Source organism: Brienomyrus brachyistius, chromosome 20 (genome assembly GCF_023856365.1).
Source record: "Brienomyrus brachyistius isolate T26 chromosome 20, BBRACH_0.4, whole genome shotgun sequence".
Lineage (NCBI taxonomy): Eukaryota > Metazoa > Chordata > Actinopteri > Osteoglossiformes > Mormyridae > Brienomyrus > Brienomyrus brachyistius.
This window is the reverse complement of record NC_064552.1, coordinates 18,818,364-18,845,192: the sequence shown is the minus strand read 5'-3', so window position 1 is coordinate 18,845,192 and position 26,829 is coordinate 18,818,364. Positions and strand designations below refer to the sequence as shown.

The following is a 26,829-nucleotide window of genomic DNA, read 5'->3' as shown; positions in this document are numbered from 1 at the left end:
AAATTTATTAAATGAAATTAGTAAATTAGTAAAACTTTGTACAAAGATATCACTGATTATCACTGCAAAAGAATGATCTTATGCATAACCTATACTCTGAAAGGGGTAGTTAACCCAAAATGAAAATTTCTTCCACAGGACATCCAAGATGTAGGTGACTTTTTTTCTTCAATAGAACATTAAAGAATATTTTTAGCTGAATCCTTGGTCCTTGGTGATTCATGTAATGGCAGCGAATGGTGATAAGTTTTTTTTTTTTTTTAGATTAAAAATAAATATACAAACGAGTACAAATCAATAGCCATGGCTCCTGATGACACACTGAGGTCCTGTGAAGTGAAAAGATTGATCCGTGTAAAGAAATTGAACATTATATACAATATTATTCGCTTTAATCCACAGCCTGGTCAGTGGTTACAGGTATTCAGCTTTCTTTAAAATGTTTTCTTTTGTGTTTAATAGAAGAAAGAAACTCATAAATGTTTGGAACCACTTAAGGGTGAGCATATTTTCATTTTTGGGTGAACTATCCCTTTAATGGTTGACCTTACAAAAAAATTGTGTGGAAACTTGTTTCTGTCATACCCGGCTCGTACAATCCTCGTGTGTGCCACGCCCCCCTGATTATCCACGTGTGCTTCCCCGATCGTACTCAGCTGTGTCCACTTATTTTCGCCCAGTCCTGTCTATTTCAGTCCTAGTCTCGCCTGAGTTCATGGTCCGTCATTGATGTTTGTCGATGTTCGAGCTTTTGTCCCGTACAGCCCAGCCCGTTCTTAATAAATCCCCAGCTTGCCCATACTCTGTCTGCCAGCCTGCTTTGTTGTCCGCTTAACCAGCGCAATCGCAACCCGCATCGTAACAATTGCCTTAAGCCACTTTAGTTTCACCTTCAGTAAAAACTTAACAGCCCTAGTTGAATTAACATATAACCACATAGAATCGTAGGTTCTATGTTACTTCAACAAAGGCTATTCAGTTTTACCTTGTGTAAAAACTTGAATGGTTTAAGGCAATGAGTTTCCATGCAGTTTTCTAGTAGTCAAGTATTGGGTTAAGAGTGTAGGTTTTAACGCATAAGATCATATTACACAGTTATAGTCTTATCTTTGTATGAAGTTTCAAAAATCAAATATCATTTAATATTTTTCATTTGTTTTGTTTATGGTAATTACTTAAAATTGGTCTGCTGACATTCTACTAATATTCATCCCCTTCTCTCTTCCAGACAAGTTTGACGCAATGGCAACCTCAGCCAAACTCAGCCAAGTAATCTTAGGAGAAAATAACTATGAAAGGTTAAATCTCCCAGCTGGTATAGCAGACTCATTGAATGACCTTAAAAAAGAAATCCAAACACAACTTGGTGTGTTAGAAGATTTTCGATTTCAGCTCAAAGATCTGGATTTTAATGAATTTGTCAACCTCAGTTCAACTTCGGACTTACAAGACAGAGCTACACTCAAAATAATTTTTTTGCCGACATCTACAAGTACCTCTTCTTCATCTGTGCCAAAACAAAGTGAGACCTCTTCAGTATCTTCCTATGATACAGACATAATATCCTCACCATCATCTGTACTGTCGACAGAATCTGCATCCTCTGTCAGAAGGCAAGCTTGGCCCAATACTTTCCCAATACCACAGTTTAGTTTTGATGCAGAAATACAACTGCAAAAAGCTCAACTTGCTTATCAAACTGATGATACTGTCCTGAGTCCCAATTCCTAGCTAAAAGTCTGACATTTTGGATTCTTTAGTCTCAGAAATAATAAAGTTCAAGGCATACCCTTCAGCTGCAGATCTTGATGATGTAGCCGCTGCGTTGATACAGAAGCATCCACGTCTAAAAGAAAAGGGCTCTGTGAGTGGCTACTATGGCTGGAAAATTAGTTTAAAATATAAGATGGCAAACTACAGAACAAAATTGGGAAACAGGATGTTCTGAGCTGAACATCAATTCCCATAAGCGAAAAGGATCCACTGGAAGTCCTAACCAAGAAGAAACCGAGAAAAGCTGAGGTAAATTACTGTCCAGATTAGCCAATGGGTGAAACAAAAGAAACACTTGAAAATCAAAGGATTACACTATTATTGGAGGTAACTAAAAGAAACAATGAGCAGGTTATCAAGGGGCTGATGGACAGAACGTTTGCTCTACGGAGGCACGAGGTGGTAGAAGATTCACCTTTCATTGCGGAATTCAAGAACAGATGGCCAGCACTCTTTACTGAGCGAGAGGTATATGTCTTTAATGTCATGTCAGCTTGCTTGGATGTTGTTATTCTAAACTATGATTTGAAATACTTTAGATGTAATTCAGGTTTGTTCATTTATCGTACATGTGTGTTATCTGTGAGTGCTGGTAAAGGAAGTGTATGATGATGTCCTGTCAAAAATCTACGAAGCACCCTGATTTGTCTCTCTCTTTTGTTTTGTTTGGAAATTGTACCAGGTATCTGCGGAATTCAGCAGGATTATAATTCCTTTGGTGTCCAAATTCATGGGTCAGCTTGATCATCTCTCCCCCCAGCTCCTCAAAAATTTCAAAAAGAAAGGAGGAGCAGCCACAAAGAAGATCAGACATCCTGTCAGTTTTGCATCAGGTATGTTCTCTAAATTCATCACCAATTCTCATAATTCATAATTGTCACGATCGCAGGCTGACGAAGCGGCAATCGTGCAGGTCGGCCGACAGGAACAGGCAGACAAGGCGAATTCAAGGCAAACACGGGGTTTATTTGGGAGATCCGGGACAGGGAACATAGGACGGCTACTGACATCAATGACGGACACCGCTAACAGGTAAGACCAGGACTTAAAACCAGACAAGACTAATCAAAGTAATCAGATACAGCGGGGTACAATCAGGGAAATACACGTGGGAAGGCAGGGGGCGTGGCACACACGAGGAGCGGACGAGCCGGGCATGACAATAATAGGCCAAACTAATATTTCATCCAAATATGATTTTGTTATTTTTAACTCATCCTTCATGTACTCTTTTATACAAAAATTATGGATTAAAAGTTAAAGGTGAATTGTCTTTCTTCGGCTCCAAATATGATTTTTTTTTTTATTTTGAAGCATCAATGACTTTTTGCCTCTCATACTTTAACAGAGATGTTTTTGCAACTACAATTACAACAGCTCAGACGTTCAAGATAATTGTGTATCCTATGCAGTGCTTCTGATTTGGGACCATTGGTTGATGTACACACTTGACTTTCGTAAAATACAGCAGTGGGATAATTTGCATAATGCTACTTAAATTTAAGATGTACAGCAAAAATTACTAATTCTCATTTCATTTTGATTAGAGCATCATCATTGAAAAAAAGTATGAATGCATCCTGAAAGCCTTAGTGGTCTACCTAAATGAAGATCCTTCAAACCTTGTGAAGGAGTCCATGGTAAGCTATTTAAATTTTTCTTAAGAAACTTTTTTCTCTAAAACCAGTTCCTATTTTTACCCTTGATCTGTTAATTGTTTTTTTTTTGTACTTGTCTTTTGTTACTTTTAGGACGCTGAACATGATGAAACCCAAATTTTGATGAGCAACACCACTCTCGGTGTCATGCCCGGCTCGTCGGCTCCTCGTGTGTGCCACGCCCCCTGATTATCCACGTGTGCTTCCCTGATCGTCTCCAGCTTTGTCCACTTACTTTGATTAGTCCTGTCCTGTTTTAAGTCCTGGTCTTACCTGTTTGCCCTGTCCGTCATTGATGTTTGTCAATGCCTGTGTTCCGTCCCGCTCTACCCGCTCCGTTTCCCCGATTAAAGACCCGTTTTCCCCGTATCCTGCTTGCCTGCCTGCTCCTTGCTCGCTCGCCTGCCCGACGATCGCCCGCTTTGTCCGCGATCGTGACACTCGGAATCTATGCCATCAAACATGAAGGGGCAGATGTTGGTGTCATCATCGAAGGCATCCAAGTACTTAAAAACTTGGACAATGTAGCTAATGCATGTTCCATCATGGTTGGTCTAATTTATGCAGTAAACTTAGCTTACCCGCAGGATCTGAGATATAGTTTTGAATTGTTTCAAAAGATTTTTATGCAACTCGATGCCAACAAGCTGTCAAACAAAGTCCAGGTCTTAAAAAATAAACTCCTATCATAGGCACTGTAACTTGAAACAAGGGCTAAGAGGCAGGACCTATGTTTTGTCCATAATGTTGCACTGGCTGTTGCAGTAATTTTTTCAGTGCTAACCAGGTGATGTCTTTAATAATCTTTACTTTTGCTTTACTGCAATGTTTAGTAAACCTGAAAAAAAAGCAGTAAAGTATAAAGTATATTTTTGTAAATCATTTAAAGACAGTATTTTTTTACTGGTAATATTATTTTTGTAACTTGTAATAAGTAAAGAAGTTTTATTTTGAAAAGTGAAGACATTACTTAGATTTTGTAAACATGTTCTTGTTTGAAAACATTGTAAAAACGTTATAGAGCTTTCAAATGTTAATATTCCTTCGAATAACAAGTGTTGTTAGCTGATTTTTTTAATTGCAAGAAGGTGTACTTCATTCCTTCTGTCTGGAAGTCCACCTTTCTTGATCTGCTTCTGCTGGAACTCTCTGCAGCCCGGATTAACAACTCGTCTGGTTCTACAATCCAGAGCTGGGTCCATGACGTGCAGCTGGTCAAAGATTGGTTGCAGGTCATGTCCTGAGGCCATATTCCTTGTTTTTTGTTTTGATTTTTACTTTCCTAATTCTAACATTTTTCAGTGGTATAAGTGTGTTATTTCTTTTATCCTCAATTTTTATCTGTGCTCTCCGTGGCTGAGTGTGCCGGTGACCTTTATTGGTTTTTTGTTTCTTTATATTTGAACTGCTGTCTCAGGGTGTATTGGGGGTGGGGTGGGGGTGGAGTATGTTCTGTTTTGTTCCATTTTGTTCTTTGTTATAAAAATCTCTAATAAAAATTTGGTCACAAAAAAAAAGAAGGTGTACTTCATATTGTTAAAGGCTGTTAACTTTTTCCAAGTATAAAAAGCATTGTCAATCCTTTCATTTAAAGGCTACATGCTTTTATTTTACTTTATACTTGTATTATTCTTTTAATAGTATTAAAATTGTAACTTATTGTAATAAGTTAAAACTATTTTGAAAAGTATGACAGCATGTAGATTTTGAAAAACATTTTATTGTTGGGAAAAACAATAGAAAGTGTTTATTGTAAAACATTGTAAAAATGTTATTTAATAAACACAATGAAACTGGCTTTTCTCATCTCTGAACATAATATAAATTATAAGTAATTGAACTTAACCAAATAGATTAAAACAAAATCATGAATGTTACGTTGATTGAACTAAACAAAATTACATTAACTTTATGTAATTGCCTTATGTTCACTGAAATAAATATTCTTTCTTAAAGGCAACTTACGTGAAACCTGTTGACAAAGTTAAGTAATGCCAACATATCATTTTTGAGTGTAACAGACAAAATATCAAAATATATTAATTCTTAGAAATATATGTTTTGCTTGGATAATACTACTTTTAAGCTGACAAGCATTTTATCAGCTTGCCTAATCATTGCCATAATAATGACCCTGCTCTCAAGTCGTGTGGCTTTTCACTTTTCCTCATTGATCTATGACAGTCTGCCCTCACGCTGACCTCTCGTCACCCTGTTTTTCATTGACACTGGGAGGAAGGACAAACACACAATTTGAGACAGTAACGTTACATTTTTATACAGCATCTTGATAGTATCTGTATGAAAGAAAACCGATTCACAATCGAAAGTTAGCTAACAAGTCCGCCGGTCATATTCAAACAAAACAGCAAAATTTTACTTTAGGCATCTAAACGATAGCATTTTAACACGAGCTGCTACGACGTAACATTTCAACGTAACGACACCCTCATAATTGTCGACGTAGTTGCCGATATACATCTTACATCCCTTTTCCTGTTTGCTGGAGGGAGTGGAGCATGATGTCCTGACAAGTCTGTCCATATCATTGACTGTCGAGGTAGTAAAAAAAAGCCAAGTCTGTTAATCAGCCGGTATATACCAACCTGGAACTGTAATATGCAATGAGCGTATTTTTTGCAAATTGCAAACTTTTAGGTTGTAACATTTGTACAACTATTGCATAACTTTTTGCTGAGCAATGGCTACCAAAATGATATGAAGTACAGTGTATTACCCGATAGATATATATATATATATATTTTTTTTTTTAAAAAAAAAAGCACTATCACCAACAAACGATGCTATCACAGCGAATGTGAGGCTGAGACTGAAGTGTTACCCTTTGTTTCCGCTGAGAGACGTGCCGCATGACTCATTTCCCCGTGCGTACAAGTTCTTAGGTCGGTTCATGGATTGACTTCTGAGATTCAGATCAAGTTCTAGGTCATCTTTTTTCGAACTGGTTGATTTGACTTGAGAAATTCGAGTTCTAATGAGTTCAAGAACCGAGGTACCACTGTATTGTTTTAATATTTTAAACTTTGCCTTTTGTTAGCGTTCTGATCCTATATCTTCTGTGAAACTAAAAATGTGAAATTTTTAAGAAATTTTTTTTTGTCCTGCCAACCAAGACGCAAACACCAGAAGCCAGGCAACCAAGTTTATTGGGAGTGACACAAAGAGTAGTCGAGAGTCAGGAGATTTAGCCGAAGACGTGGATGATACACAGGTAGGAACACGAGGGATCTTACGGGGGGAGGTGGGGGGTGGAAGGGCAGAAGGGCTGGCAGGAGGTCCAGGTAGGGCAAGGATGACAGACCGCAAATGGGGAGAAAACACAAAGTCAGACCACTCAGTATTTGCTTCGCAACAATACCTCACACTGTGCTGTTGTCAGTGTGAGGTTTAATTACCATCTGTTAATTGGTAGTAGAAGGTGTGGCCAGATGTTCTGGGTGAGACCTGTGCAAATGTGCAATGAGGGAGGGATCCAGGACATCTTTGGCAGGAATCCAGCTTCGCTCCTCTGGGTGAAAACCTTCCCAGTCCACCAGATACTGGAGTTGTCCCCGCCGGCGACGAGAATCTAACAGATCGTGGACCACATAAACGTCGTCACCTAGAAGGAGAAGTGGAGCAGGGACATCCATGGGGCCAGAAGGGGGTTGGGCGAGACTACATCGAACAGGTTTGAGCAAGGACACATGAAACGTGGGATTCTATATACACGAGGGAGTTGTAGGTGGTAGGTCACCGGGCGCACCCACCGTGTCACCTGGAAGGGCCCAATGAATTTGGGGCTCAGTTTGTGACCTGAAGGGAGATGAAGGTTCTTCGTAGCTAACCAGACTCTATCCCCCTCTTGGAAGCTGGGTCCTGGTTTTCCCCTGTGATCTCCGAAGGTTTTGGTTCATGCCACTCCCTGCTTCAGTAAAAGGCACATCTGTTCCCACACTCTTTTGCCATGTTGATACCAGTCTGTGGGAGTGGGGCTCCAAGGGAAAAGTGGAGGCCAGAAACCAAGAACACACTGGAAATGAGTTAGACCCATCACAGCGTGGGGTATCGAGTTGTAGGCATATTTCGCACATAAGAACATAAGAACTATACAAACGAGAGGAGGCCATTCGGCCCATCAAGCTCGCTTGGGGAGAACTTAACTAATAGCTCAGAGTTGTTAAAATCTCATCTAGCTCTGATTTAAAGGAACCCAACGATTCAGCTTGCACTACGTTATCAGGAAGACTATTCCATACTTTGACTACGCGCTGTGTAAAGAAGTGCTTCCTTAAATCCAGCTTGAAATGTTCTCCCGCTAATTTCCACCTATGGCCACGATTTCGTGTATTTAAACTAATGCTGAAGTAACTATTTGGTTGAACAGCATCCAAACCTGTTAGAATCTTATATACCTGGATCATGTCCCCCCTCAGTCTCCTTTGCTTGAGACTGAACAGATTTAGCTCAAGTAACCTTTCCTCGTATGACATTCCTCTAAGACCAGGAATCATTTTTGTGGCCCTACGCTGCACCTTTTCTAAGGCCACAATGTCCTTTTTAAGATATGGTGACCAAACCTGCACACAATATTCTAGGTGAGGTCTCACCAAGGAATTGTATAATCTTAGCATTACCTCCCTTGACTTATACTCCACACACCTGGAGATATACCCCAACATCCTATTGGCCTTTTTTATTGCTTCCCCACACTGGCGAGAATGGGACATGGAAGCATTAACATACACACCAAGGTCTTTTTCATGATCAGCTACCTTTATTTCAGTGACACCCATAAAATACCTGTACTTTATATTTCTGCTCCCTACATGGAGTACCTTACATTTGTCTACGTTAAATTTCATCTGCCAGGTATCGGCCCAGTCACTAATTAAATCAAGATCCCGCTGTAGCTGCTGAGCCGCTAATTCAGTATCTGCTACACCACCCACCTTGGTGTCATCTGCAAATTTCACCAGTTTACTGTATATATTGGTATCTATATCATTTATGTAAATTAGAAACAATAGTGGTCCTAAAATCGAAGCCTGCGGTACTCCACTATGGACGCAGGCCCACTGTGACATTGTGCCTCGTATAACTACTCGCTGTTTCCTATCTGTTAACCAGTTATCAATCCAGGTCGCTACGGTACCTAAAATACCTGCTGCTTTGAGTTTAAGTAGGAGCCTCTTGTGGGGGACAACATCAAAAGCCTTTTGGAAATCTAAGTAGATGACATCATAGGCCTTCTTGTCATCAACTTCATGAGTAGCTTCCTCAAAAAACTCCAACAGATTCGTTAAACAGGATCTACCTCTCCTAAATCCATGCTGGCTATCCCGCAAAATGTTATTGGAGTCCAGGTAATCTACCATTTTCTCTTTGATTATAGCCTCCATAACTTTACCAGTTATACAAGTTAGACTGATTGGCCTATAGTTAGACAAATTACTTCTATCCCCTTTTTTGAAAATGGGTGTTATGTTGGCATGCTTCCAATCAGAAGGTACCACACCTTCAGATAAGGATTTTTGAAACAGTAAAGTTAATGGTCGGCAAATAATATCCCTCATCTCTTTTAACGCTATAGGTAAGATGCCATCAGGGCCCTGTGATTTATTTTTTTTGAGCTTAGCTAGGCTTTGCAAAACATCTGCTTCAGTTATATATATATATATATATATATATATATATATATATATATATATATATATATATATTAGCTATAGACGATGCTGGATCAGTAATAAGAACTGGTAAGTTACTAATGTCCTCAACAGTGAATACCCGTGCAAAACTATCATTGAACTCATTTACTATATCAATGTCGTTTACTATTATAAGACCCTTACTATCCTGCAGATTGGTAATTTCAGCTTTTAGAGCTCTTTTAGAGTTAAAATACTGGAAGAAACTTTTAACGTCATCCTTAGCTTCCAATGCAATCATCCTTTCGACATTTCTTTTAGCTCGTCTAATATCATTTTTTAACTCAGCCTGTAGACTTAGATATTCCTGCTTTATTCTGTCATCATCAGTTATTTTCCATTGCTGGAACAAAGCCCTTTTCCTCTTTACTTTATACTTTATTTCCCTAGTAAACCACCTAGGTTGCAATTTCCTAGATTTATTCTTGCTGGAAACAGGTATGAAGTCCTCTTGCACTTGCAATAATGTGCTTTTAAAAAATTCCCAGGCCTCTTCAACAGTTTTGTTATTTAACTCCATCCAGTTCACAGTTTCTAGTTTTAGTCTCATACACTTAGTCAGCCTGCCTAACATTGTATATTTTTGATTTGGACTTAGCTCTTCGAACACTAAACTTAACCTCAAATTTGACCATGTTATGATCGCTACTGTCAAGTGGTTCTAAAACGTCTAATTTACCAATCCTGTCCTGGTTATTAGAGAGAACAAGATCAAGAATGGCATCTCCCCTGGTAGGGGTGTTAAGAAACTGAGTAAAAAAAACATGGGGGAAGCACGACCATTCGGTTGGTTTTCTCGGTTTGGCCATTGGATTGGGGGAGATAGGCTGAATAAAGACTGCGTGAGATATTCAACAGTGAAAACATAGCCCTGAAAACTTGGGAGGTAAACTGGGATCCTCTGTCCAAGACTATGTCTTCAGGGAGTCCATAGTACCGAAAACCCTGTGTAATAACAGGTCTGTCAATTCCAAGGATGTCGGTAACTTCGGGAGGGGAATCAGCCAGCACATCTTTGAAAAGTGATCGACTAAGGTCAAAATAGTGGTATTCCCTTTAAATGGGGGCAGATCGGTGATGAAATCAAGCACAATATGGGACCACGGGCGGCTGGGTACCGGGAGGGGTTGTAATAGCCCCGCAGGTGGACCAGTGAGGATTTTAAGCTGAGCACATAGAGGACAAGACAGGACATACCTTTCCATCGCCTTTCCCCACCCCAGTCACCAGTAGTGCTTCTCCAAGATGCGTGAAGTAGCTTTTATTCCAGGATGTCCAGGCTATATGGAAGTGTGCACCCATTGCAGTACCTTGTTACGCAGTTGAGAGGGAACGAAGGTCTTCTGTGGTGGACATTCAGGAGGCGGCAGTGTTTTCTGGTTCCAATCCAGTAGACGTTGCTCTAAATCCCAGGTCACGGGACTCAGAAAGCAAGATGGAGGTAAGATAGGCGAGGCGGATTCAAGGTTCTTGACTGAGGGAAATTTGCGGGAGAGGGAATCCACCTTGATGTTCTTGGACCCTGGGAGGTAGGTGACCTTGAAGTCAAAATGGGTAAAAAAAAAAAAAAACAGCACCCAGCGAGCCTGCCGAGCGTCAAGATGTTTGGCTTCCCGAAGATATTGCAAATTGTGATGATCCGTAAGTACCTGGAAGGGATGTAATGCCCCTTCTAACCAGTGTCTCCATTCTTCCAAAGAATTTTTTTATGGATAAAAATTCTCGATTCCCGATGTCGTAATTTTGTTCGGCTGCAGTGAGTTTACGTGACAAGAATGCACATGGATGGGTCTTACCAGTGAGAGGGTCCTTTTGGGCCAGGACTGCCCCCATGCCTGCTTCCAAGGCATTCACTTCTACCAGGAACGGGAGTTGGGAGTCGGGTTGTCACAGGATGGGGGCTGAGCAGAACCGCTGTTTGAGGTTCTTGAAGACGAGATGTGCTCCTGGGGTCCACCTCAGTTTCTTCTCTCCTTGTCTGATCAAGTCTGTTAGGGGAGCTGCCACAACACTAAAATTCTGAATAAACGGTCTATAAAAATTTGCAGAACTTAAGAATCACCCAAGTCCCTTGATAGTCTTGGGTTGGGGCCAGTCTCACATGGCAGTGACCTTGTCTCGGTCCATAGCTACACTCCCAGGAGAGATGACATACCCCAAGAATTTCACTGTGTCACGATGGAACTCACACTTCTCACCTTTCACATAGAGTTGATTCTGTCTCAGGCACTGGAGTACCTTTCGCACATGCTCGATATGCCATTCTTCTGTTTCAGAATAAATCAGAATATCATCAATATATGCAGTCACAAAGATGTTCAACATATCACCCAATATATCATTGATGAAGGACTGGAAGACCGAAGGGCTATTAGAAAGCCCATAAGGCATCAAGAGATATTCATATTGCCCAGTAGTAGTAATGAATGAGGTCTTCCACTTGACACTCTCCTTTATACTGGTCAGATTATAGGCACTCCTTAGGTCCAACTTTGACGAGCAGAACGAAATTGCTCCAAGGCTGAAGAGATCAGGGGGAGAGGCTCTCCTTTTTTGCATAATCTTATTGAGGGCTCAATAATCTATTCAAGGTCTTAGATTTCCGTCTGTCTTAGCTACAAAAAAGAACCCAGGCGCAAAATTTGATGTGGAGGGACAAATGATCCCTTGTTTCAGGGATTCCTGCACATACAGATGTAGCCGCTTGAATTTTCCCCACTTTCCATGATGGGACCTTGGCTGGTCCTTGGCTGGCCCCTGCTGGGTTCTGGGTGGGACCTTGACTGTAATGAGATCCCCCAATATGATGTAATGAACAAGTGGGCCGGCATGATCCGCCCCTTACCTCGCTGTGTGTAAAGTACTTGCAATGATTTATCCATCCACCAGGGGGAGCAGTGATTATGAAAGCTGAAGTGACTTACCTGAAATCAGGTAGAACACCTGATTTCAGGTATCTTAACTTCACTACAAAAAAATGAAAATCTAAGCAAGTATAATTTTCTTGTATTTAGATAAAATTCCAATTTCATTAATAAACTGACTACACTGTAATAAATGACCTGTCAAATTTAGGAAATTATTTCTGTTGTGAGGCAAAGATGGCCTAAAACTAGCAAAATGTGTTTTTAGTCAGTTTATTGATGAAATTAGAATTTTGTATTTTACTTCACCTTTTGGAGATGAGGCGGACCCATGATGTATGCAGTATAATAATTACAGACTGAAACAAAGTAATAAGATTGATATTGTCATGCAATGAGGGACAGTGTGGTATATGAAAATTAAACAGATTTTAAGCTCGTTTGGCACATGATGAAATACTTCATCTGCAAGGAGGCCAAGCCAGATACAAAGCAGCAGCGTGTCCAAGCAAGAGTTATGTTGGGAGAGGAGAGTGACCCAAGATGTGCGTAACAGACTAATTACAGGCCTAAACAAAGTAATACGGTTGATTGTGGAGAATAAAGGTGGACAGAGTGGAAAATGAAAAATAAAAAAACGTATGGTTCTGTACTGTGCTTGAATAAAACAGACACATTCCTTAGTGTGTTCTGTCTGGCTAAGTCTGAAAGGCTGCTGATGGCTGCATATTCACGGGGTGGGGATGGGGGGCAGTCACAATGACGTGTGAATGTGTCATTAACTTCTCTGCTTGGCCACAATGAAAAGAGATATGTTTGCAGGGGATCAAGGTGAGGTTGCTTTCTTAACCTAAGAACACTGAACCAATGGTCAAGCAGGGTGGTGGTAGTATCATGCTGTTTTGCTGACAGCACTTTACATCACTACATTGCGCAAAGAGGATGGAATGATAAAGTAGCACTGGATAGATAGATTGGTACTATGACAAAAAATTCCCAGACTCAAAAAGAGGAACATAAAAGAAACATAGCATAATAAGTATTTACTGTAACCCTTTGGAGTCTGAGGCCTCTCACCCACTTTCAAAGTAGTCTGACATGCCTTAACATTTTAGTTTTTCTGCATTGCTAAAACATTTCCTAAAATCTCCTCTCCTTTGATCAATCCACTAAGCACAAACCCTAAAATTCTATCTAAACTCAAAGAAATGAAAACACTACCACTCTGTTAGGTTGAAGAAACTTATTAATCATTTGTTATCATTTCTGTATAAATCAGCAATGAGTGTAAATGTATATACATTATTGTTTTCCTCTAGCCTCATACTTTAGATTATATTAATAATAGCATTCAGCTTGCACGTACCCTGAGTATGTGCTCAACAGCTGCCCACCTAAGCAAAACCAGAACTTTCTCTTCTTGCTCTCACCTCCCTATTTTGCGAGACCCCTGCGCCTCCCACTGACTATAAATAAAGGAGCTAAGGGGAACCACCCTTTGTAGCACATTCTGCTGAAAGTGTGGGTACCCTTGCGCAAGTAAAACTTTAAAGCGTGTTGTCTCGTAATTCATAGTGTATGCAGAGTTGGGGTGCAAAGCCTAGCGCTTTCTCCAACATATATGATTTGGAGTGTAAAGCTTTGCCGCTTTCTCCAACACACTCAAAATAGTTGTTGGCATGCAAAGTAGAAACTGTAAGACTATAATAAAAAAAAAGTATGGTCGTCTACCAAAAATATTTGTATACTGTGCAGTTGTTACATATTAGTTATCAGTCATGTTTGCCATATTCAGTACTCCAGAAAAGTTACTGTAAAGAACAAAGCCAAAAAATAAACAAATGAGAGGCATATTACAGTATGAAATCTGTCATGTTCCAGCCTTGGGTGGACAGTGGGATGGTTGTGCGTCTGGACATTTTCCATTGGATCCACCGGTTTGACGCAGCCATCCGAACAGAGTCTCACTGCAAGTACGCCATTTTCAAGTCTGCTGTAGCTGGGGCAGTGCTGGCGTACAACCGCACGGACTTGGAGCTGCTCATCAAGGCGGTCAGAGCCAAGGACCCGGCAGCGCTGAAGTCCGTGTCAGACGAGGATGTAGTGCGGCTCTACATATCCAGGGAGCAGCTGAAACATCATGTACGGAGGGTCACACTCGGCGCTCAGGAAACATTCCAGCTCATCCACCTGGCCATCGAGGAGCTTAAAGGTCCCGCCGGTCTGGATGAGAATGGAGTGAGCCTCTTCAAAACACCAGGTATGGAAAAAAAAGCTATTACAACACAAATGCCAGTAGTGTGAGAAGTGAAGCATAAAACACGGGATGTATCTATTTTACACATTTACATTAAATGCATACACAGTGGCCATTGATGAGATCTGGGCGGAGCAGCAGCGGCATCTGGAGGGCATCCAGGATCCACCAGACATGAGCATGTATAGGGTTGCACGTAACAACCATCAGCAATGTGGATGTGCCCTATTACAAATGTCTGCGTGGAAGCAACAGCCTGGAAGGATTCCACAAAGCTCTGCCGCACATGATTCCAAGTATGAACGTGTAGTCTGATCACTTCTAACAAATGAAACATGGGCCTGTTATTATTCCAACACCGTTATACATTTTATTGTCATGTCCAGGTCCTCACTGCGCAGCGCAGCCCTATCAGGTTTACCTGCTAAGCGGCATTGTGCGGTGGAACTCGGACAGGAGCTCGGATGCCGTGTTTGGTGGCAGAGGACGGCACCACAGGACCTACTCTGCACCGCTGATCGACCGCCTCAACACCCGCTGTCAGCAGCTGTTTGGTGAGACTGTGGAAGAGAATTTCCGGACCCCTGCTGATGTCCCTTCCGACGAGCTGCTTGGGTTAGAGTACCTGTTCAGCCAGAGCACAGGTGAATCTGGGACATTTTCCCTTAGCGGCATTGTCGACGATGGACCTGGTCCGGAGGAGGAGGTGGTTCAGCCCGGGCAGCCCGATCCAGACGAGGCGTACGAGAGCAATGTGGAGCTACAGGACGATGTTCCGGATGCTGTCCTCTCCCACATCACACTCACCAGCGATGAAACTTCCACTGTCTATCCATCCGGCGGGACCCACTTATCGGGTAGGTCAGTTGGTGTGGCTGTCGACACGGAATCTACGTCTCCCAGGGTGTAAGAAGTTGACCGCGCGGTTCCTCGGACCCTTCCGTATCCTGAGGCGAGTGGGACCCGTGGCTTATCGTTTACAACTCCCTAAAGTCTATCGCATCTGCCCTACCTTTCATGCCTCACTGCTGAAAGCGGTGAAGTTCAGTTCCCTACGGCCCGATGTCCCTCCGCTGGACGACTCCCCAGAGGACGTGCCTGAGGTGGACCCGGCCCCACGAGTCCGCTCCATCCTGGATTCTTGCCGCCAGAAGGGTCAACTCCAGTATCTGGTCCACTGGGAGGGGGAATCCCGGGAGGACAGTAGCTGGTTGCCGGCCAGCGCGATTGACGACCCAGACCTCAAGACCGCCTTTCACCAGTCTCACCCCTCCCGCCCTGCTCCGCGCCCTCGGGGTCGGCCCCGCAAGCGTCTTCGGCCTCCGGGAGGCAGCCGTCAGGGGGGGGGTACTGTTATGCCCCCACAGGCGGACACCACCAGCAGAGGCTCATTCAGTGTACTGAGCCTAGGTATAAAGCCAGCCAGAAGTCACCAGCCCAGTGCGAAGTATTGCGCTGATGATTAGAAGCCTTGCTAAGCACTTTCTTGTCGATTGTCTCTCCCTGCTACCAGACCCTGCTTGTTTGCCTCGTGTCCTCTCCTTACCCCTCTCTCTATCCCGTTCCAGACCCGTTCCCGCACCTGACCCCTCTACCCTGCCTGCTCCGGCTCGTCTCGTTCCCGTGCCCGTGCCCTTGTGTATTCCTGTCCCGCGCCTCCTTGTAGGACTGACCCCCCGGCTTACGACTTCCCTGCCTGTTTTTCAACCTTGTCTCTCGCCTATTCCTTCTGGTGCCTCAGCTCGGTTTTCATTGATAGAGCGCCTCTCGGCTTGCATCCCTGGATCCGGCTTTCTCTGTTCTGGTTATCCTGACAATATATCAATATATCTATATCTCTATATCTATATCTCTATATATCTATATATCTATATATCTATATATCTATATATATATATATATATATTTTGTTTCATTTATGTCTCAAGAATAATGTCTTACTTACTTTGTGGTGACATATTTATGCAATTTCCAGCCAGAGGAAATCTAAAAAGTCAGTATAAATAGAAATCCGGTATGGGTATGAGAAATTTTGGGGTTGACGGTACCACATGTATTTACCACATTCGTATGTCTTTTGTTTTTTTAAAGGAGGACGCCTGCAGCCAAAATCCTCTTCCTGGCTTTCAAAAGCTGGAAAGGTTCTGCTCTGTGCTGGTGGAGATTGGCTTGGTAGACGACAAGCTGTCACTTAGCACAGAGCAGCGGAACAGGGTGCTTGAAGCCTGGAATGCCATGGAAGAGCATGACAAACATCCACAGCAGTTCAACCAGCTGTACAAATCACATTGGGGCAACACCCTTTACTGCCGCACTAAAAGAGATGACCCCTTCGAGGCTACTGTAGTACAGCGGGTGAAGATGGCCAAGCGGTACGCTCCAGCCCAACATGACATCAGCGCGCAGCACAACAGAATGATGTACACACTGGTGAAACTGTTGTGGCTGCACTCACCTCAAGGGTCTCGCACCAGCCCTGAGAAAACCTTTATCTTAAAGGTGTACCAGCGAATCCAGCACCGGATTTTGGTGGAGGATCCAGTTCTGTGCAAAGCTGGCATTCCTCTGCCAAAGATCAACACAAAGACCGTGCGGGACTTCATTCGTCGCCAAGAGAGGCTTCTCAACATGCGCGCAACAAAACAGCCTTTAACCATCACAAAGACCACCTCCATCTCATCCGCTGACCTACCTCCGGCACCACACCAGCCAGCGGTCCTCCCTGCACCAGACTACCCCCTGATGGAATATGTGCCCACACCCAGCACAGCAGGCACAAAGGTGTTAAAGGAAAGGACAGATGTGGTGATTCCACTCTCCCGGCCTCAACCACTACTGTCGGCACCACTGAGGAAAACCCCCCCCGACTTCTACCATCACCAGACCTGTGACCTCCCTCTCTGCATCTGCAGCAGCCCCTGTGATTGCTGGTCCCTTCATACAGCCCATGATGCTCGCCAGTGCGTCAGCTCCTCTGATTGCTGGCCCCTCCACACAGCCCACAATGCTTGCCAGTCAGTCAGCTCCTGCGATTGTTGGTCTGCCCACCTCATCCTGTGCATCTTTGCCCATGATGCCCGCTTCCAAGACTGAAAGCACATTCCACAGCACTGACAGTCCTTCAGCGTGGGCGAGAGCTACGCAGTATAAGCGTAAACTGAAGGAAGCCCTCTCAGGTGTTGGAGAGAAACTATCACGGATACAAAATCTCCCTGTTTGTACACTCTGTGGCCAACCGACCCAGGGACACAAGAAAAAAAAAAAAAAAAAAAAAAAAAGTTTCTGCCCAGTAAAAATGTCGTCCCCGTCTAAAGGTCTGAGCAATAGAGTGTATGATAGCTACGAACACTTTACCTCTGTTGTAGATGACTTGCAGGAATGAGGTGTAGCTCCTCTTCTCCCCTTGGGGATCGGCAAATGTAAATAGTTGAATGTAAAATAGTTGTTTAAATCCATGCTCCGTGTTTTTTATTAATTCCCTTAACTGTAGTGTTGTGGTGTTATTACTTGGTACAATGCTGCTATAAATCATCAGTGTAACATGTAAGAGCATTGCTCCAATTATTAATCTCTGCACTTTGTGAATTCTCATCCATGGTACAATGCTCTATCATCAATGTGTTGGTCAATAAAGGGCAATTTTTTTTTGCTTCAGTGCTGAACTTTATTACTCCCTACCAATCATATCGCTTATGAATTGCACTACCCATTTGTAGGACTCGATTCTACGGTAGCGCAAGATCTAAAGTCACTGTAGATGGACTATAGACAGTTCGGCCATCTGATTGGCCGTCTACAGTCGGCTAAGTCAATAGTCCGGCAAAATTTGCCCGTAGACTAAGCATGCGGCATTCTCCAACTCCCGCCCACTAATCCGATTGGACGTGACATTCCCCTCGGAATTTGACTGCCGCAAATAAATCACTGAGATATCATAGAATAATTTCATTTACTGAGCAACTTTTCTGCATGAGTGGTGGCGTTTTCAGCTGACTGAAGAAAGCAAAGAGTTTCAGCACAGCAATGTTCTTCCTGTGGATTTCGAGATTTACCTACGGTAAGTGTAAATTGATTAGTTTCCTGTTAATAATTATGATAGTGTATGGTCAGTAACTCAAATGCCATGTAAATGCAAGAATCCGACAGATTGGCGTATGAATAAACCGATCTAGGTCATGCAGTAATATCTGGATTACATTTAAAATACCAGTAAGGCAGAGAATAATAGTTGTTATAACACCACTACCCGTTTAGCGCTGGATTGAATAGCATAAACGGGATGCACAGAATAAACTGTATACACAGCACTGCATATGACTGAATAAGCATCAGAGCAGCGTCGGTTTTACGTTTGATTATCTTATTAAACGCAATAAGCCGATTATTAAATGTCATGTAAATGCCCTTTCCATGCCGAAAAAAAATCAGAACGGCTTCGACAATACATTTGTAGGAGAAGCGCTTGTAATATACAGTAACTCCTTGGTTATTTGCTAGATGATGGCAAAGTATTAAGTGGGAATATTTCTGGAGCTAATGTAAGCAGATATTAAAGGCTTCAGTCACATATTCGTTTCTGATGGAATTTCACACTTTTAAACGGCCGTTAATTTATCATTTTTGCGGTTGATGAGGGTATTCATGGTTGATCGTGATGTAAATGATCGCTATGATTGGAATACTCGCTGCACTGTTCCCGGATCTGGCGGATCTGAACACCACAAATGTTATTTCCATGTTATATATGCAAAATGCAGAGCACAGTACCGTTTCGAAATTGGTGATTGTCTGAAAATAGTTTATATTTTATAGAAGTAAGTGTCTGATGTGTGTGGTGGGATTTGGGTTTCTGGTTGAACGTGCACGCTCAGGGAGATTGAAATGTAGGAATGACGTTACAAACTACATTTCCACTACATTCCAGGTAAACTAAAAATGGCAGCACCAGCAATCCAGGTTGTGAACCCCAGTGCTGTAGCAAGTCGCCAACAGGCAGTGCTTGTAGCGACTAAAGAAGCACGCATGTACGAAGAAAAGATGACCATCCCCAAACCCCAAAGTGAGCTGCTGCACCAGTCCACTGCTCTCGCCTATACCGAAAAACTCCTCTGTGCTGAAGGGATTTCAGCACCATCCGGCCAGCAGTGCCTGGGGAAGTTGGTCATACCATTTGACCAGCATGAACATGCACCGTTCTGCTTGCTTGTGGCAAATGATGTGGGCTACATGAAGTAGTAAGTATATTTTATGAAACTGCATTCATCTTTATTTTCATTTACGCTCAAGTGTCATTTTATTTAGCTGCTGAAAGCAGTTTTCCTCTAAAAATATTTATACTAAAGGTTAAGGATCTATACTTGTATTTCATGCTGCTTTTTTGCTGAGGATTTTTGCCAATAATTATAACATGTTGCTTGTAATTGCAGTGTCAATGACAAGCAGAGAGAGGCGGCGGCAAACCCTCGTAGGACAGCCACAATCCAGAACCACTGGACCGACAGCACTCAAGGCAGCAGGACAGGCCAGAGTTTTTCAGCGGTGACAAGGGGGAGCTTATCCGGAAGGCCAACAGTTCAGTGAGCAGATGGCTACATACACCTGTCACACAACAAGTGTGACAATAAAGAGATTTAGGAAATACATAAACGACAGGAAGAACCAAGTAAGTTGCAGCACATGCCCAGTAAATGTAAATTGTTGCAATTACTGCTCTTTTGCATTGTTGATTACATGGGGAAAAAAAATCTATTTTTTTTTTCTTGCCAGAAACTGAGCTCCACTAGTCAAGACTCCACATGGCTGGATGACTTTGACAATGAGGAATTTGGAAGGAGGTAATTGTTGGCGGACATGGTTAATGTCTACCTCAGACATTTTTCAAAATGTGAAATTATTCAGCTAGGTACACTGAAAATCTTTCCTTGTGATTTTAAGAACTGGGCAGGTCCAAGACGCCGAAGCCCGAGGCATCCTCGACCACCAAGGCATCCTCCTGCCAGGCGTCTTCCACTGTCCAGGCACTCTCCACGCCACAGGCATCCTCCTTCACCAAGATGCCCTTCTCCATCCAGGCCTCTTCATTTACTCTTGTGCCATTTGATTTAGCTGCTGAAAGCAGTTCTCCTCTATTTCATGTTGCTTTTTTGCAGAGTTTTTTTGCCAGTAATTATAACGCCATGTTGCTTGTGATTGCAGTGTCATTGACAAGCACAGAGAGGAGGCGGCAAACCCTCGCAGGACAGCCGCAATCCAGAACCACTGGATTAAAGACCGCGGAGTACGCAGAGAGCTTCCCGCAAGTCTCAATTCTCTTGGAGGCAAACATCGACCAGTGTATATATGGTCCGAAAGGCTTTGAAGACCATAGCTTTCAGGAGATGTGGGAGCTCTACCGACAGCACTCCAGGCAGAAGGACAGGCCAGAGAGTTTCAGCAGTGAGCAGAGTGAGCTCATCTGGAAGGCCTACAGTTCGGTGAGCAGGTGGCTACATACACCTGTCAAACATATAACGAGTGTGACAATGAAGAGATTTAGAAAATACATCAATGACAGGAAGGACCAAGTAAGTTGCAGCACATGCTTGTAAATGTAAATTGTTGCAATTACTGCTCATTTGCATTGTTGATTACTTGAAACTCACAGTCAACAACAGTTTATTGATTTGTTTAATTTTTTTATCAGGAATTGAGCTCCACTAGCCAAGACCACACGTGGCTGGATGACTCTGCTTTTTCAGGGGTGATGGATTTGGAAGGAGGTAATTGTTGGCGGACATGGTTAATGTCTACCTCAGACATCTTTCAAAATGTGAAATTATTCAGCTAGGTACACTGAAAATCTTTCCTTGTGATTTTAAGAACTGGGCAGGTCCAAGACGCCGAAGCCCGAGGCATCCTCGACCACCAAGGCATCCTCCTGCCAGGCGTCTTCCACTGTCCAGGCGCTCTCCACGCCACAGGCATCCTCCCCTGCCAAGATGCCCTCCTCCATCCAGGCCTCTTCCAGTGTCCAGTCTTCATCCACCTCACGCTCTTCCACCAAAGCGTCCAAGGCAACCTGCTCCACCCAGACATTGTCCTCCGCCAAGTCCTCTTCCTCTACCCAGCAGTCTTGCGTCTCTCGGGCACCCACCTACAGATCTTCACCCATCAAGGAGCCTCTGCCCAGCACCTCTTCTGTGGAGCCAATTCAAAGCGAATCCCCTGTAAGCGATATTCATATACATGCAAACAGATGGTAAAGAGAATGTGCATCACTCTGCAGTGATATGCTGTGTGGGCATGTATAACTATACAAGTACAACTCTTTGCATAAATGTGTATTTAAGTAATATTCTGTTGCTATGTCCCAGGTTGAGCTGGGGGGTTGGGTGCGTCTGTGGGAAAACCCCAACAGCATCCCATGAGCCGACATTTCCTGCCTCAAAGAGGACACAGAAAGAGGGATGTTCACACCCGTTCAAATCTAGAGAGACCACACTGATCAGACCGCATGTGATTTTACCCATCAGTGTCCTGGCTACATCAGGGGTTCTCTGCCAAACCCGGACCTCTTTTTATGCGGCCGTGTCTTTGTGTGGCGTCCCATTGGAGTGTGGAGATGCTCCCTGAAGTGTCCCTGAGGTGATGCGTGTGTGGGAGCATGACAGAATGTCCACCTCTACAAGTCTGACCAGAAAACTAACCCTTATAGGACTCACAAGTTTGCATCTTTAAATAATTACATTAGACAGACATCAGAAAAGGATCAGCACTTTACAAACGTATATATTACATGCCTTATAAAGCTAAGCAACAGTTTTAAAGAAAGTTTCACACAAATTCAACAAGATGCCTACAAATAAAGATCTAAAAGGTTATACCTCTTAAAACATCATATAAATCACTAACAATAGATACGCAACTCAATGAAAACTCCTAGCCAAGTTAAAATAAAATATAAATGTATAAATTCACAATAAACAATTAAAACATCAACAGTATTAAACGATGTTAAAAGATGGGGCGGGGCACTACAGTGGTGTGTGTGTGCGCACGTGTGCACAGGCTCGTGTGTGCGTGCATGCATTTTCTCCCCTTAGCTTGCAGAGGTTCATCTCTCTTTTTTCGTATTAGTCACAAAATTGGGAGTTTGGAATCGTGTCGCCATTTATGCAAATTGAAGAACTTTTGATGAGCAGTTGGAGGCTTGTGTAAATTCTAATTCTAAAGTTGCTGTGAGGAAATTTAGTGAATTACACATTCCTTCCAGAGCTTAGACATGCCATTTTAACCCCTTTGAGAGGATCTTTTCAATAGCTTCTGAGCTGTAACTTTTTCCTGCAACAAGAACTCAAAGAGTACTTTTATGGTATGGGAAAGAGTACTTTCTTTCCAATGAAGTGAGTATATGCCTTTAACGAGGCTCAAAAACAGTGTTTTTATTGTGCTTTTGAGGTGCTAATAAAATGTTAGCTTGTTACTACTTATAAACCCAGTGTGATATCAATTGAAGGAAAAAAAAGTAATAAATGAACAGCATATCTGAGCCATGAAAATTAGGCAATTGACATGCCAAATTAAATGAAAATTTAATTTGGCCTTCCTTTTTCCCCAATCAAAGAACCTTTATGAGGGTGCCATATATGTACCAAGAACCCATAAAAGTACAAAAGGATCCACATTGAAGAGAGAACTGGGTAAAACAGCACCCCCATGTTGTAATACCCTCTTATCTATCTTTCTACCAGTGATCAGGGGAGAGCGCGAACGCAGTCCCCCACTACCAGAAATTATGCAGTCGAGATTCCCACATTTGGGGAATTCGCAGGGGTCAGCACAACCGGAGTGCAATGGCTGAGCCTCGCCCTGGGTGAACCACCTTCTTGATCATGGTATCTCCCCTGCCAGGTAAGTATGAGTTGCTCTCCGAGTCAGACGGCATGTCTCTCCAGAGCAAGTGTGTTCAGTTCACGGTTTTCCATTCATATGGGCAAATCTCAGCCTACAGCGATTCTGAACAAGTACTCCCCAAAGTACTTTTGCTTTGCTGTATGTATCTGCCGTCATGTGAGCTGTACTGTTTTCATTTTGCGTGCCATCGCCCCCTTCAGGATATCCCAGAATGCCTTGCACGTCACCATTTGCAGAACCACCCAACCAGACAGGAAGAGGACTGTACATTACCAGTAACAGAATGCTGAGGGATGTTAGGACACAGAACATGAGAAAAAACACATTCAACTCTGGCTTGAAAATTTGTACGTGAAACAAACCAGTGCATACAACTGGATACCTTTACCATAATATCAAACTGACTATTAAACACTGAGCACAGGGATGCAAGATAGTTTAGAAAATACCTCAGTGGTTAATTGTATACTGCAGCGCAGATACTTAGCAGTCAGGCTGCCACAAGGTAGGATGATCAACGATGAGTTGTATATCGCCACTGGCCTGTTCTTGACCTTTTAACTTGTGGCTGCTGCCCGGCTGTGATCAAACATGGTCTATTGTCTTAGGCCCTGTTCACACCTGGTATTACAGTTTCTCCATTGGTTTGGCTCATTTCTTGAAACAGAAATGACTCAAAACAAGGACAAATCTCCAAAAACACCTTGCAATTGTTCACAACAGAATGGCATTTCTCATTGATTTCATCAAATTGCAAATGTCTTAGTACACGTCACAAGCGTCTCAGTGCATCTTTGCAAATGGTTATATACAAGTAGCCTACAGTTAGCACAATGAGCTCACATTTAGCACATTTCCCAAATAGATCTTGCTGATGTAAACCGATTAGTTGATTCTCAGTCTAATGGTTGTTCTCTCCAAAACATGTCAGCATCATTCCATTGTGTAAGACATCATATGCACAATAGTCTGTTCAATTGTCAAAATTAGTTAACAACATACCATGGGTATTGAAGAAGCATCAGATGACCATGAAGTAGATTTACAGGGTACTATTTAAGAGGAACTCTGACAGAGTGAAAGAGCTGCGGTACCAGTATGTGCATGCAAGTCAGTTATTGGTTGTCTAACATTGTAACATTACAGTAAGCAGTGCTTCCCAGTTTTTTGGGGGGGTTTCAGTATCCTCTTTACCTTCAAAATCCAGCTTTATCTGACTACAGCATTTTGCCTAAAAACTGCAACAGAAAACTGTATTCAGTATTTCTCCAAAAACTGTCAAAAGGCCTGACCTGGGCCTGTACCCCAGGTTTGGAGCCACTGGAGTAGTGGCCAGTAGTAGGCTATATTGAACTTGTGGAGGAGAACATAGAAAATTTAGATATAAACAACAGTAATAGGATTGTTCTAACTGCTCTATATGATTGATTATTTTTTACTCTGTTGTGGAGAATAATGGCATTAGAAGGAAATGAAACACCTCACATCCTCATGTTTGTCGATGAGGCTGGTTTCAACCTGGCCAAGGGCCGAAGACGTGGCCGTAACATTATTGGCCAGCGGGCCACGGTGGATGTCCCAGGCCAGCAAGGGGGCAATTCAACAATGTGTGCTGCCATATCTGAGAATGGTGTGGCCACACACATCCCCAGTTTAGGCCCATACAACACTCAAAAGCTCCTCATTTTCTTGGACCGTCTTTATACTGATCTGGTCCCAGAAAATGAGAGCGGTCTCAAAGGGTCTCACCTACCACATTATGAGATTGTGTGGGACAATGTGAATTTCCACCGTGGCCCACTCACCAGGGCCTGGTTCATTACCCATTCAAGGACGCTCATGGAGCTACTACCACCATACTCTCCTTTCCTCAATCTGGACATCACAGGGGATCAGTGTAAAGGATGTTTGAGACATTCACACCGTTTCTTCCCCCGCTGCATCGCAAGGGAAAATATCCGCTGCGATGTGGACAAATATCTATGGGCAAACAGAGAGCAGCAAGTGGATGGCCAGGAGGATGAGGATGGTGACCAGGAGAGGGAGGGTGACGACAGCGACCAGTGAAAGTCCAACTGTAGTTGTGAAACTTTATTTACAACACTGTATGCTAGATATAATTTCTTGTTTCTGTTTATATTTCATACATGTACAGAACACTGTACACATTTTCTTTTATTTGCTCTAATGTACGGAAGTTACTTTGTGTGTGTGAATAAAAATGGTTAATTTCCTTGGCAGTATGAGCACAGTGCGTGTGATGTCAAACTGGAGGCTGCTCTTACTGTAAAATCCTTTTTTCAGTTTTATACATAATTGTATTCTGTTAGCTAGACCTCTGCCATAGTGACAAAACATCTAGGCATTTTGACTTGCAGTGCTCACACAATGCCATAGGGACGATGCATTTTGGGGCACTGACTATATGAGAAAGGAATTTAGTTTTGACGCAGGGGTAAACTGTTTACCTGAAAACAGTAACTAAACTACCAACCACCTGAAAAGTAGACAAAAATGTGTCTTTTTAAATGTTCCCAGGCCTTAATTGTCATAAAAAGAAATGTTCTGGCGTTAAGTTGCTACATTGACTGCTGGCATTAAAAAACACATGAACACCATGAATCCTGTTGGTGTCCGTCTGCCCCACCCCCCTCCCACCCAAAGCTGTAAACCTAGGGGAAACACCGATAATCATTTTCATTCCTGTTTAAATCACACCTAGATGGGTTTGTGTGAAATTTATGTTAACTCTTTGCTTTAAAAATTAACAACAACATTACAACAAAACTACATTTTCTTCTGAAAATTCAGAAAATTTTTCAATAATATGCAGCCCAGGTGTATGCTTTGTTAGTTTCTTGACAGACCATTCAGATGTTGCATCTCTTCCCAAGACCAAATTGCAATAAAAAGCTCTCCTCCTGTGTCCATGAATCCATTATTATTACTTTAACATGTCTCGCTTAGTTTATCACCGTTTTCCCCCGAGTCAAACTTTTCTTTCAAAATGGCAGTTGTATTGTGTAAAGCATTTCCAAGTTCTGCTCCAAAGGTCCCCAGTGACTTTAGCACTTTAGGCACAGGTTGATTGACACAAAGTAATTGTAATAGGGAAATTGCCGAAAACATGGTATCTGCTGCAGTGGAAGAGCACCTCAGGTATCTGCAGTCTGTCCAGAACAGCACAGGTCACAACCCCTAGGGTGTAGGATACCAGTCCATCACAAGGCACACAGACAGCAGAGGCAGAAAACAATACCATTCACTGGACATGAGGTTCTCTCCTGTAGCATGGAGACCGCTGCTGAATTAACAGTGCTAACTGGCTCTGATGCTGATTTGACTGTACCAAACTATTTCTGCTGCAGGCCCCTGCACAAGCTTTTCTGACAGCGAGATCATGCTTGCGCATCACACTTTGTTTCCACGAAGATCACTGCAGCCATCTTGTGGCTGAACTGTGGAATTGCATGTAATGTCAGACAAACCACCAAACCCACTTACAGAACATTTAGGAAGCCGTATGGCTTGCCTCTGTACGTAATTACATTGGACATCAGTACAGGAAACAGTGCTTTACAAACCTGAATGTTAAAACTAAGCTACAATTTTAAATTGTAAAATTAAATTAAATTCAGACAAATTCAACAGTAGACACCGACAAAATCAACTCA

General features: G+C 42.6%; 2 protein-coding genes and 1 non-coding gene across 13 annotated transcripts in view; 1 reads left to right on the top strand and 2 right to left on the bottom strand.

Moving 5' to 3' along the window:
- The window catches only part of LOC125715603 (calpain-1 catalytic subunit-like), a 42,498-nt gene extending 39,139 nt beyond the window's left edge, over nucleotides 1-3,359 (top strand). For 7 of the 11 annotated variants that reach the window (XR_007384112.1, XR_007384111.1, XR_007384118.1 and 4 more), the window contains 4 exons: nucleotides 1,229-2,241; nucleotides 2,456-2,606; nucleotides 2,687-2,805; nucleotides 3,321-3,359. The gene's annotated coding sequence lies outside the window, so the exon portion shown is untranslated. Of the gene's footprint in view, nucleotides 1-462; nucleotides 500-1,228; nucleotides 2,242-2,455; nucleotides 2,607-2,686; nucleotides 2,806-3,320 lie in introns of all 11 variants that reach the window. The other 4 variants (XR_007384116.1, XR_007384110.1, XR_007384120.1 and 1 more) reach the window with 1 other exon arrangement.
- Nucleotides 1-26,829, bottom strand: part of LOC125715606 (uncharacterized) — a 150,274-nt gene that overhangs the window by 96,597 nt on the left and 26,848 nt on the right. The window lies entirely within an intron of this gene.
- Nucleotides 22,997-23,160, bottom strand: LOC125716095 (U1 spliceosomal RNA). The gene has a single exon (XR_007384254.1). It is a non-coding gene; the product is annotated as a U1 spliceosomal RNA (small nuclear RNA).